Source organism: Cheilinus undulatus, linkage group 4, assembly GCF_018320785.1.
Source record: "Cheilinus undulatus linkage group 4, ASM1832078v1, whole genome shotgun sequence".
In the NCBI taxonomy this organism is placed as follows: domain Eukaryota; kingdom Metazoa; phylum Chordata; class Actinopteri; order Labriformes; family Labridae; genus Cheilinus; species Cheilinus undulatus.
The window spans coordinates 36,346,310-36,358,607 of record NC_054868.1 but is presented as its reverse complement, the minus strand read 5'-3'; the positions used below and the strand labels follow the sequence as shown (position 1 = coordinate 36,358,607).

General features: G+C 39.0%; 1 protein-coding gene across 4 annotated transcripts in view; it reads right to left on the bottom strand.

The window, feature by feature from the left end:
- The window catches only part of npnta (nephronectin a), a 100,434-nt gene that overhangs the window by 13,420 nt on the left and 74,716 nt on the right, over positions 1-12,298 (bottom strand). The window lies entirely within an intron of this gene.

Genomic DNA, 12,298 nt, shown 5'->3' with positions numbered 1-12,298 from the left:
CATGAGGGGAGGCAAATCTTGCTCCAAATCAGGCTTAAAATCCTGTAGTGTGTGGCTGGCCTTAGTTAGACAATGAGGCATGCTTTTTCTGACTTCTAGATCTCATACATCCTACTGTATCTTTGTCTTTATTCTCTCAATTAGGCTCAGTTTATCAAAGAATCACACTTCAGTAAAATAATAGAAATGTTTCAGTCATTTTAAATAGTGAAGAACCGAATAAGGAGAGAGTTTGACAGCAGGATACAACACATAGCATAGGGACATTATTAGTAGCAAACTTGCATGAATCTATTGCAGTAATTTGAGAAAGATTCTACATGTACATATGCTAATATGCCACCTTTATGCTGACTGTAGCTTTAATATTTTACTTTGAAAAAGATTTGATCTAAAATACACCTTGATACAGTTGTGTTTGGGAAATTAAAAATGAAACTACCGTGTGCAACTCAGACAACATCTGAAATCCAAGCTTTAGTCTGTCTGTCATTGTGAGACTTTCCCCAGAAGCCAAATATGAATTACAATGAACTTTACTTTAATTAATCTGATGCAACATGTAGGAAAATGTTGTAGCTACACAACTTTGGAGCTACAGCGCAACCACACAAACACACACATATATAAGCATTACACTGCCAGTCCTGAAATAGGCTCTTTCCTTCTGTGGTGAGGTCACACTGCCTCAAATACCAGAAGCCAAGCTGTCTTATTAAAGGTCAACACACATTAGAAGCATAGTAAGATGTTGCTTTAAGTTTAACAGTGACGATACTTTTGTAAAAGGATGCCTTGACCCTCTGCTCTATGAAAATGAAAAACTGCTTTAACTGGCTGTTGGATGTCTTTATGCAAACTTTGATTTAAGGTTAGAATTTATTCTGAGAAGGCAGAGGAATTCAATTAAAAAAGCTATCTATAAAATAATTCCCAGTGTATAGGAAGGTTTCTTGCTCTTTTGCTACGAGTACGCTGTAACCTGCATTTGAACCGTCCTCTCCCCACAACATTAGACGAGTTACCCCTCCAGTCCACTGAGAGCTTAAGGGACCAATCCCCACATTGGGTCACTGCCACCTGGCAGACTGCAATGTAGTCTGACAGTCGAAGGAATCTGAAAGCAAAGAGGTTACTCTCATACCAGGCTCTCCAGCAATCCCAGGCATCCAGGTCTATGTGTGTCTATCTGTGTTCGCGCTTTTAAGGAACAAGGCCACCCTGAAGTTCTTATGTCCGGTTGTATTACTGATAAATAGAGAGCACTTTTGGTGTTACTCCAGTTAAAGATCTCTCATTTTTAGAGATACTGTGATGCCTTTAAAAATCACTGTGGTTCACCCTCCTTATATGAGTGAAATAATGCATCTGCTGGCACAGGAGCAGATTTTGACATCAGAAGTATTCAGGTTCCCAACTGTTAGTGCTTACTTATGCACTTGTGTTTTAGCAAATTGACAGTCTGCAGAGTAAAGCAAAACAGCAGCACTAAGACTAAAAGGGGCATTTGTCATGCCATTGTAGGGTGGGCAGGGACACGCGTCATGTGTTAGGTATGGTGCTGAGGCTAACTTTGCTACAAGTTTCCTGGTATTATTAACAATGACATGCTCATGAAATTACTTTAAATGTTCTCTCAGAGATACAAAACAAACTCTTAATACACAAAACCGGACAGTGGCAACTTTTACAACATCACTATGTTGTACTAAGGTTGTCAATAAAAAAAAAAGTTTACAGCAACAAAATATATTCTATGTCATAAAGTAATGATATTAATAAAAACATACATCATAGTGGTGGAAGATATTAATGGTGTGACAGATGAGAAGTACATATTATGGCCTCCACGCTGAGGCTGATGGCATGCCATCAGCCTCAGCGTAAATCACTGAAATAATGGCACCATATAAGCCACTGAAACGGCACATGCTGCTAGAATTATGACATACTGTATATAGCCCTTAAACAGCACTTCCTGCTGAAGTAATGGCACTTGCTTCTAAAGCTATGATACATGTGGCATTGAACCAGCACATGTATGCCATTGAAATGGCACTTGCTGCTAAAATAAATGATAAATAAGTCATAAGTCAACAGCACGTGCTGCTGAAGTACTGGCATATGTGCCACTGACACTGCACATACCACTGAACAGCACATTATATTAAATTTATAGCATAAATGCCATAGAAACGGCATGTACAACCGAAGTAATGGCATGTATGCTGTTAAAGTTATGCTATTCATGTTACTGAACCAGCACATGATGCTGAGATAATGGCATATGCACCATTGAGATGGCACATGCCACATACTTAATGGCATATGTGCAACTGAAATGGCACATGCCACTTACTTAATATGGTAAATGTCACTGAGGTTGCACATGCCACTGAAGTTAATGACATGTTTGCCACTTTAAGTATTAATATAAAAGCCATTGAAACAGCACATGCAGCTGAAGTTATGGTATATAAATTAATGGCATATATGCCACTGAAACAGCACATGGTAATGAATTAATGGCATATATGCCACTGAAACAGCACATGGTAATGAATTAATGGCATATATGCCACTGACAGGCTTAATGCTGCTAAAATAATTGCAATGAAGTGCTGCCCACTATACCACTAAAATTGCACAAGGTGCAGAAGTAATCACACACCAAAACAACACATGCTGCTTAAGAAATGGTATACACAACTTGGAAACAGCACATGCTGTTGAGAAATGGCATACCGGCCACTTACATGGCACAGGCTGATGAAAAAATAGCATTCTGTATATTCCACTAGTAATGGCACATACCACTGAATTTACAGCATATTGGCCGCTCTCTCAGTGGCATGGTATATGCCATCTTCAATATGACTGCCACTCACTAAAGGGGGGGGATAAATCTGGAATGCAATTTAATGACCCATTAGATGTCATCTTACAACAATTCAGCTTTATCAACTTTGACATAGTCTCTCTATGGCAACTTACATGTTGGTCTTTGAGCTCCTTGTTGGGCTGTAAGCACAAAAAACCCCATCAGAAATAGGAAGAAACGGCTGGATCACTCCTGTCACTAACTGCTGGCTACATTGGAAGTCCCAAAAAGTTGGCAGTGGTTCATGAAAGCTGTTTCATTGTTTGAGAGTAGCTGGTGGTAAAAAGTAGAAAATAAAAATCATATTAAGCTGAACCAAACAGTATGGTTATTAACCGTAAGTATGATTGTTTTCAGTTGTTTATTTAATTTGTAAAAAATACAAAGAAATCCTAAATTACTCTAAGAAAGAGATTCACAAAAATAAAGGTAAAAATAAGTTTATTCAACCAAGTTGTTCTGATAAACACTTAAATAGTAACGTAGACAGTTTTTACAGCAAATCTCTTCAAGTGTGTTCCTTTTATGCTTTCAGCACCTCAAACACAAAACCATCTACCTACATTGTGGCAGAGGAAAAGTCTGACCTTAAAACCTCAGCACATAAAAGCAAATCTCTTTGTCCGGGTAGAAACACCTGTAAAAACAAAACTGTTGAATGTCTATGTTGAAACACTTCATTATACACTTTCTAATCTTATTATTTCATCTCAGGAGCTTTTTAGGTTGATTTGATCCAAATATTTGAGAAGTCAGTATGAAGTGTTCAGTGTTTTTGTTCTGAAAATGTTGAGCAATAATCCATTAATGCAGTCACATGCAGGATAATTCATCATTTTATTTTTTCAAAGGCAGCGTGGTGAACTTTTCCTTTGTTGGCTTTTTTGTTTGTCATTTTATCTGTGTTTGTCTTTGTGTGCAAAAACCTTGACTCTTCAAATGCTCAGCTTTACAGAGCATCAGAAAACAGTGCTGTTCTCTTCATTTAAATCCACTTAATGCAAAATAAAAGTGTTGAATGCATTTTATTAGCCAAGATGTCTGGGGGTTATCTCAGTTGCAGAGGAGGAGCAGACAGAGCAATGCAGCTGACTGAAGACCAAATGATCCTCAGTACTGACATAAAGCAGGCGTGGGTTTTAGATTGTTAGGTTTATGCTAACACAGATTGAAAAATGCCTTTCACAGGCTAACAGATAACATTTCAGCCATAGTAATTTTAACTTAAGAACTGTTTGACTCATTGCATCTACAACCCCAATTCCAAAAAGCTGGGCTGCTATGTAAAAAATATCAATAAATCAGAATGCAATTATTGTCAGATCTTAGTAACTCATATTTATTCACAGTTGTACAAAAACAACATATGAGATGTTGAAATTCAACATTTTCCCATTTCATGAAAAATATTTTGATTTCATTGGCAACAGCACATCTCAAAAAATAGAGACAGGGCAAATAAAGTACTAATGATAAACAGCTAGGGGAGCATTTTTGGTTAATGCCAGCAGGTCAGTAACATGATCGGGTACAAAAACGACATTTTTAGTCTATCAGATATAAACGTTTGCCAATCGACAGAAAAAAGCCCTACAACTTCCATATGTGGAACAATTTTTGGAAAAATGTTCCTCAACTTAGAATTGTGAAGACTTTGAATATCCCACCATCTAACCCATCATGCAAAGATTCAGAGAATCTAGAGAAAACTCTGCATAACTGACAAGGCCAAAGGTCAGTGCTGAATGCTGGTGATCTTTGGTGCCTCAGGCATCACTGCATTAGAAACAGGTATGATTCTGTACTTGAAATTGTTGCATGAGCTAAGGAAAACATCCAGAAATCACTATATGTCAACACGGTTGGACATGCCATCCGCTAATGCAAGTTAAAGCTGTATAATGCAAAGGAGTGAACATGATCCAGAAACACTGCTGTCTTCTCTAGGCCAAAGCTTGTTGAAAATGTACCGAGGCTAAATGGAAAACTGTTCTGCGGTTAGATGAATCAAAATTTGGAGTTCTTGTTGGAAACTACAGGCTACAGAGGAGAGGGATCAGCAACATATATGATCCCATCCAGACAGCGTCCCTTTCAAGGAAGGCCTCGTGTATTTCAGTAAGACAATACTAAACCATATATAGCATCCATTACAAAAGCTCAGTAGACAAGTCTCGGTGCTGAACTGCAATGAACTGGCCTACCTGCAGTTTAGACCAAGAGCATGGACTGTCAAGCAGCTAGATTTCTACATCAGACAAGAATGGGACAACATTCCTGTCTAAAAACTGCACCAGCAACCAGCAACTGGTCCCCTCACTTCCCAAATGTTTACAGACTGTTGTTAAAAGAAGAGGGGGTGCTACACAATGGCAAACTCAGCCCTGTCCCTTCTTTTTTTAGATGTGTTGCTGCCATGAAATTCAAAAGAAGCTGATTATTTTCATGTAATGGTAAAATGTCTCAGTTCAACATCTGAAAAGTTTTTTTATGCTCTATTGTTAATAAAATAAAGGTTGGTAAGGTAAGGTAATGGTTAAATTAATAGGAAAGTAACGCGGCAAGATATGATAAGTCATGTGAAACCTTTGATTTTTTTAAGAATCAATATCTTCTGATATCCAAAAATCATACCCATCATGTTTTAGTCCATTTTTCCTAATACTGAACTGTTCCTTTAAATACCCCTGCTCCAGAAATAGAAATGATCAGAGTGTCAGAGATCTGAGTGGACACAGATGTTTCACGGATCCAGCTCAGAGTGAATCGTTCACACTGCAGTAGCACACCTGCACCTGAGGCACAGCTGAGGTGTTCCTCATGCCACAAGGTGTTTATTCAAATCATTCCTATTTTCGTCTAATTATTTGAATAATCACTCCGTGGTGTCCCTGCTCCCTCCCACTCTCATCTTATTCAAACTCTCCTCTGGAAGCTCTGATTTGTGAAACTGCTCTGCTGCAGTGTGAACTATTAGATTGATGTCTCCCTCAAGCAGTGCAGACAGGTGTTAATGTAATCCTCTCTTCCCTCTTCCCTTTTTCTAATTATGTGGTGCCATCTGGCAAGGTGAGTACTTTCCTGTACTTTTCTGTAGCATCACACCACACATTTCTCCTGTCAAAGGAGCTTAATGTAAGAGTGGGTAAACACTTATCTTTGCTGTGCCTACAAGTGAACATTACAAGAAAATATGAGCAGCAAAACACTTCTGCCTACGTTCAAGTTTGGGTAATATAAAACTGTTAGTGCATCTGGACTTAATATCCCATTAAGTCCCATCTTCTGTGGTTTTTAACTGCTTTGATGGAAAAAAAAACATTAAAAAATGTTAGTCCTTGTTGATCTTTTTGTCTTATATAGTGTGGGATCTAACATACTGTGCCGCATGTTTGTATACTTCTAAGCGTATAAATGCAAACAAGGAACAATACAATTTTAAAAATTCACCCCTTTTAAAGTGACTGACCAAATTTGACAGAGCTCCTGCCAATTGATGCTAGTGGTCTCGCACTTAGGGCGCTTTCACACTAGGCCCAGTTGTTTCGAACCGCGGCGCGCCACGGTTCCTCCCCCTCCCCCTCGCTTGCTTGCTTTCACACTAGCAACATCGAACTGTGCCCGGGCCCACTTGTGTATTTACTTGCTCTGAAACAGCAGGTGGCGGTATGCATGTAGTTGGTTTACACCCCCGCCAAGGAGGAGAAAGAAGAAGAAGCTACCATGGCAACCACTGGGGTCATGACCTGAGCGAAGATTGTTTTTGTTTTGACCCGGCAAAAGTCCATTCTGCAGCCATGGATGATTTAAAATCCCTTTTTAAGATGCCAGCAACTTTCGTATCCGCACATCTACATGCAGCTCAGAGGATGAAATGGGCTCGCGCTGCTCAGATACAACGGTTTATGAGGTGACAGGAGACTTTTATTGCCTTTGCACCTCCTCTCACTGACTCCAACTTGTGTCTGTAAGGTGAGTCACAACAGACAGTTTATTGACCAGATTCTGATGATTTCCGCCCTTTATTGAGGAAAAACGTGAACAAACTGTTGCGCTGTTGAAATAGTTTATTTTTCACAATGACGTCATAAAGCTGATACAGCGCTATGGCCCATATCCTGGTGTGGTTGTATTCACATCTCATCTGAACTGAGCCAGAGTCCACTTGAATCGCGCCCGAGATCACCTCCCTAAGTGGGCCCGGGCCTGGAGCCCGGACACGGTTCGTTTGCATTCACACTACCAAAACAAACCGGACTTTGGGCTCAAGTGCACTCGGATCCAGAAGCGGGCCCCTAGAGTGAAAGCACCCTTAGTGAAATAGGGATCACCTGAGAGCAGTAAATGTGTCTCAAGTGACTGTAGTACAGACACCTTTGTCTGAAAGATCCAGTCACTGTTTAATCAGTATACATGGCCACCATTACACCATGGAGACAAAACAACACTCCAAGACCCTCAGAGAAAAGTTTCTTTAAAAGTACAAGTAAGGGGATGGACACAAAAAAAAAATCCAAAGCACTGAGTTCAGTTAAATCAATCATCAAGAAATGGAAGGAATATGGCACATGGGTAAAACCGCCTAGGCCATGTCATCCTCACAAACTGAGTGACTGTGCAAAAAGGAGACTAGTGGGAGCCACCAAGACACCTATAACTACTCTGAAGGAGTTACAAGCTCAAGCAGCTGAGATGGGAAAGACTTTGCCAACAACTGTTGCTCAGGTTCTTCACCAGTCAATGCTTTATGGAAAAGTGTCAAAGAAAACACTACAGTTGAGGAAAACTCAAATCAAATCTTGACAAGAGTTCACAAAAAGGCATGTGGGAGACTCCATGCTCAAGTGGAAGAAAGTTCTTTGGTCTGATGAGACCAAAATGGTGCTTTTTGTCCATAAGACAAAACACTCCGTTTTGCAAACACCGAACAGTGCACATCACCACAAACCCCTCCCCCCACCACACACACACACACACACACACACACCCACACACACACACTGTGAAGCATGGTGGTGGCAGCATCCTGATGTGGGGATGCTTCTAAGTAGCTGGCCCAGGAAGGCTTGAAAAGGTAGAGAATAATATGAATGTGGAAAAATGTGGAGGACAATCTTATTCAGTCTTCAAGAGAACTACAGCTTGGAAGAGAGATTTATTTTCCAGCAAGACAATGACCCGAAGCAAACAGCGAAAGCTACACAGAAACGGTTTAATGACTACAAGGAGAATTTTCAGTGGCCAAAACCCAGACCTCAATCCAGCAGAGAATTTGTGGCTAGACTTGTAAAGGGCTGTTCACACCTGGTCCTAGTGCAACCTGACAATAAGTGATTGCATAATTATCCACCTCCTACAAGTACTTATTTTTAGTGCTCTTAATTGATTGAAAAAATTAATCTAGTTAATCACATCGCTATGCTGGGATTGATCACAGCATTTCTTTAGTTTTAGTAATTTTTAGATTTTTAAATGTTCTTATTATCAAGTGTTTATTTTCATTATTTTAACTTCATGTACAGCACTTTGAAAGTGCTTTTTACTAAAAAAAAATGTATTTTTATCATTATTATTATCTGTAAATTAACAATTAAAATACTACCATTTACTTGCATTTTGTTTTGTTTGTTTCTCACAGGTGTTCTGTGGTACATCTTGAAGCCCCTTGTTGTCACAGATGTCGATGGTCTACAGTCCCTGGCTCGCTTAGATGTTGTCATCTGGGGACAAGTCTGGGTCTGCTGGACTGCGCCTGTGTAGCTTGGCGTTATAACTTGACCCCGTGTTGTTGTTAGCGTCTTTGCTAACTTTAACAAGAAAGATGCGTTTTGCCCAGAGGTGGTACTTCAGACTCGTTGTGCTTTGATGTAAAGACAGATCATCACCAAAGTATGTACACAAAACATTTGTTTCATCCAGACTTTCATCAGGCAGCTTTTAAAATTGAAATTTGTCATAAAGCAGACCTGGGTCTGTCTCCTCACTCATCACTGCTGGCTGCACTTGACCCGCCTTTAACCTTTTCACCCCAGGGATGTAAACATCCGCGCAAGAGGACTATAGGAGGAAGTTGTGGTCAAACTTAAGTGGTATGATTAAATTGTGTTATTATTTTTTTTTAACCCGTTACGCTTTCCGGATTAATCACAAGCATTAACATGTTAATATTAACAGGCCTACTTATTTTACATCATATATTTTTATTAAATTGATAGTACTTTGTGGGAACTTGTTTTCATGTTTGACATAAAAGAGTTTTTTGTTAAATTATTTTTGTCAAAAAATCCAAACCATTTGACCATGATAGATTTATTAAATTATTAAAAGTATAAAACTTCCAAAGGGGTGAATACTTTATAAAGGCAACGCATGTCCAGATAACAGTAAACAAACCAAACAAACCAAACTTTAATATAGGAAAAATCCTCACTGTCTTTTCTGCATGTCCAAGCTTAACATATAACTTTTTAATATTATTATTCAGACCTTGTGGTGTGTCAGCAGGCTGAAAATTTTTGTTTATTATCACTCAGACACATCCATCTCTTCACAGTTACACTGGATGTGAATGGAATTTGAGGACAAAGTTGAAAAATGGTCATGTATTGTTGAATTTAAAGGTGGTTTTGGATCACAAAGGAGGTGTATGACAAAGGAACCCCTAGTCTAAGGCTTTGAACAGGCAGACAATTCTTGTTAGAGGGATGATTTCATTGTTGGTTTTCTTCTTTTCATGGGATTTATCGAAAACCAGAAAATGCAGAGTTCTGCCAGCCTCATGCTTTACATGCTGGGAAGAAAAATGAGTAAGCTGCAAACAAAACATCCATTAAATTAAACAAGTTTGGCCCTGAACTGAATGTTTCAGGCTTAAGGAGTCACATGTCACAGGGATTATCTCATTAAGAAACAATTCAGCATTATGAAACGGTGCATGAGTCGAACACTGTGAGAAGAAAGCAGCAGATGATTGCAGCGATTACCATCTTTGTTGAAGCAAAGCGAGACAATCTCACCGACCCACATCTCCATGCTTCGGTATTTAAAATTCAATCCTATTATTTGGTTTTTGACGGCGAGCATCAAACTCCAACAAAGACTGATGATGCATTTTGAAAGTAATTGGTGTCAAAGAGAGATGCTTGGCAGTGAGAAGGATGTGATGAGGATAAACAACAGTCTGGCAGGGGGCATGCACAGTTTGTTAACTACAGCCAAAAAGATAATTACCTAAAGACTCAAAATATTCTATTCATGCTGCTGTTTGTGAAAGCAATGTTCTTTAAAAGAGGAAGTCATATCTTAACAATCTGGCTATCATTCTTATAAAATATCTTGAGTTTTACATTAGGAATGTGCACAAAAGTTTGATTTTAAATCTTACACATTTGATTTCATCCCTTTTTGCCTGTTAACACTAAAAACAATCTTCCCATTTCCTGCCAAATGTTCAGTATTAAATCTGTCATGTGTTAAGCTGGCAGATAAATTGTGTACACCAGGGAACAGACTGCCAACTGCTCCAATAGTTTACACCCACGTATTTGTGTGTTTGAATACAAATTGAAAATGATAACACACATCATCTGTCAGGTAAACAGCCGTTCTGATTTCCCAGGATGTGACATGTTTCACAACAAACACAAAGTCTCAGGATTCACATCAAGAAATATGCAAATGCGTTCTAATTTGGTTTGGGGGAATATGTCAGGGAGCTGATGAAGATGATACCAGGGGAGAAATTATTACCTTTTAAAGTCTGGGGTAGAAAGTAAATTGTACCCAGAGGGAGGCTACCTACCAACGCACTCTGGGAGCAGCTTTTGTCACTCTTTGTTTGCTGATGGTTATTATAACCGTAGTTGTCTTTATGACAGTCTGTTTTTTTATCATACAAGGAGCTCATAACTCACAGTTCACACTGAATGAGGATGCTTGAAGAGTTGACTGATCAACACTATTAAAAATAGAGACAAAGAGAAAAGAGCCTGTTGATGCAACAGGTAAGCATGCTTTCTCGGTTAATTAAGCTGCTTTTAGGTTTTCTTTTAAATAAATGATATTGTAGGGACACAGGTGGTGCCCCGTGTATGGCGTGGGTTCAAGTCTGGCCTACAGATTCTTTCCCACATGCCCCACCCACACTCTCTCATCCCTATTTCGGACTCTATCCTGTCCTTTCTGTAATAAAGGCATAAAGAAACACTACCATCTTAACAGAAAACGTTTCAGTCATATTTTGATCTTCATGCATTTCATCCTCATGAGGCTCATTGTTTTGGGTTTTACTCTTCACAACTCCTCTTTCTGTGGTCTGTCCCATCTGCACCTTTTTAAAGAGAGTAAAAAAAAGAAAGCCTCAATCACAGTTTTCACATTTTGCTAAACACAAAACAGAAAATTTTAGTGCACTCTAAAAAAAAAGCTATAACATTTTTTTAAACTAAAATATAGGACTTATTTTTAATAAAATCATTATGTATAGGTCTGTATTTTAAACCTAACCAGATTTACTACGTTTAACTTGACCTGAAAACTTGTCAAAGCAACCAAAGCCTCCAGGAACAACCACACTTGGCTTGATACATTGCAAAACTAAAAACTGGTGATTAATATTGTCCTGAACGGGGTCCCATAGGTTGCTCAGTAGCTCACTTCACAAGATCAAAGTGAAAGAAGGCTAACAGCCTAAAGGCCTTTGCAAACTAAGCCCATTTTTTTTTTGTCCTAATTTTTTCCACATTAAAAAAAGAATCAAGCTCATGTTGTTCTAATCATGTTTGCACACCAAGGCTGAAATTTTCGTCAGTCATTATTTTTGACGAGGTTCAATTCTATGCACATTTCGGCATCAGTCCAAAAATGGGCGACTGAGGATTCAAAATAGTGCCTGCTGCTTCCTTCTTGCTTGCTCACCTCCGCCTGACCCTTTCACTCTCTTGCATCAAAACCTTACTTTAAACAACGTAATTTGCTTCTGTATTGTGTGGAAATCAACCATGAAAAACTGACAGATAAAGGTAGAAGTTTGTAGTCTACTCATAGGTCATAACAGAGACTGAATTAAAAAGTTCTCCATCTCTCTAATTTGGCTCAGTGCTATGACACATGAGAAGGTGCTGCATGAAGGTCTCCCTGAGAAAGGATGGATCCAGAGTGATTTTAAAGGAGTGACCGAGCCACAGGCTCATCCTTAATGATTATTTTCATCGCAGTATGAAACAACTCACCACATTCTCGCAGTGAATACAAATAAAACGCAACAGACTCGGTGTCTGGTTCAAGTGGGTGAGGTTAGTTTGGAATACGGCTCAGAAAAAAAGGCATCCGAAAATAACAGACTCCTTTTTCAAAGACCTTAAGAGCTTAGATTTTTAAGGTGAACATTTACAGTCACGTGCATACGTTTTAGGCATG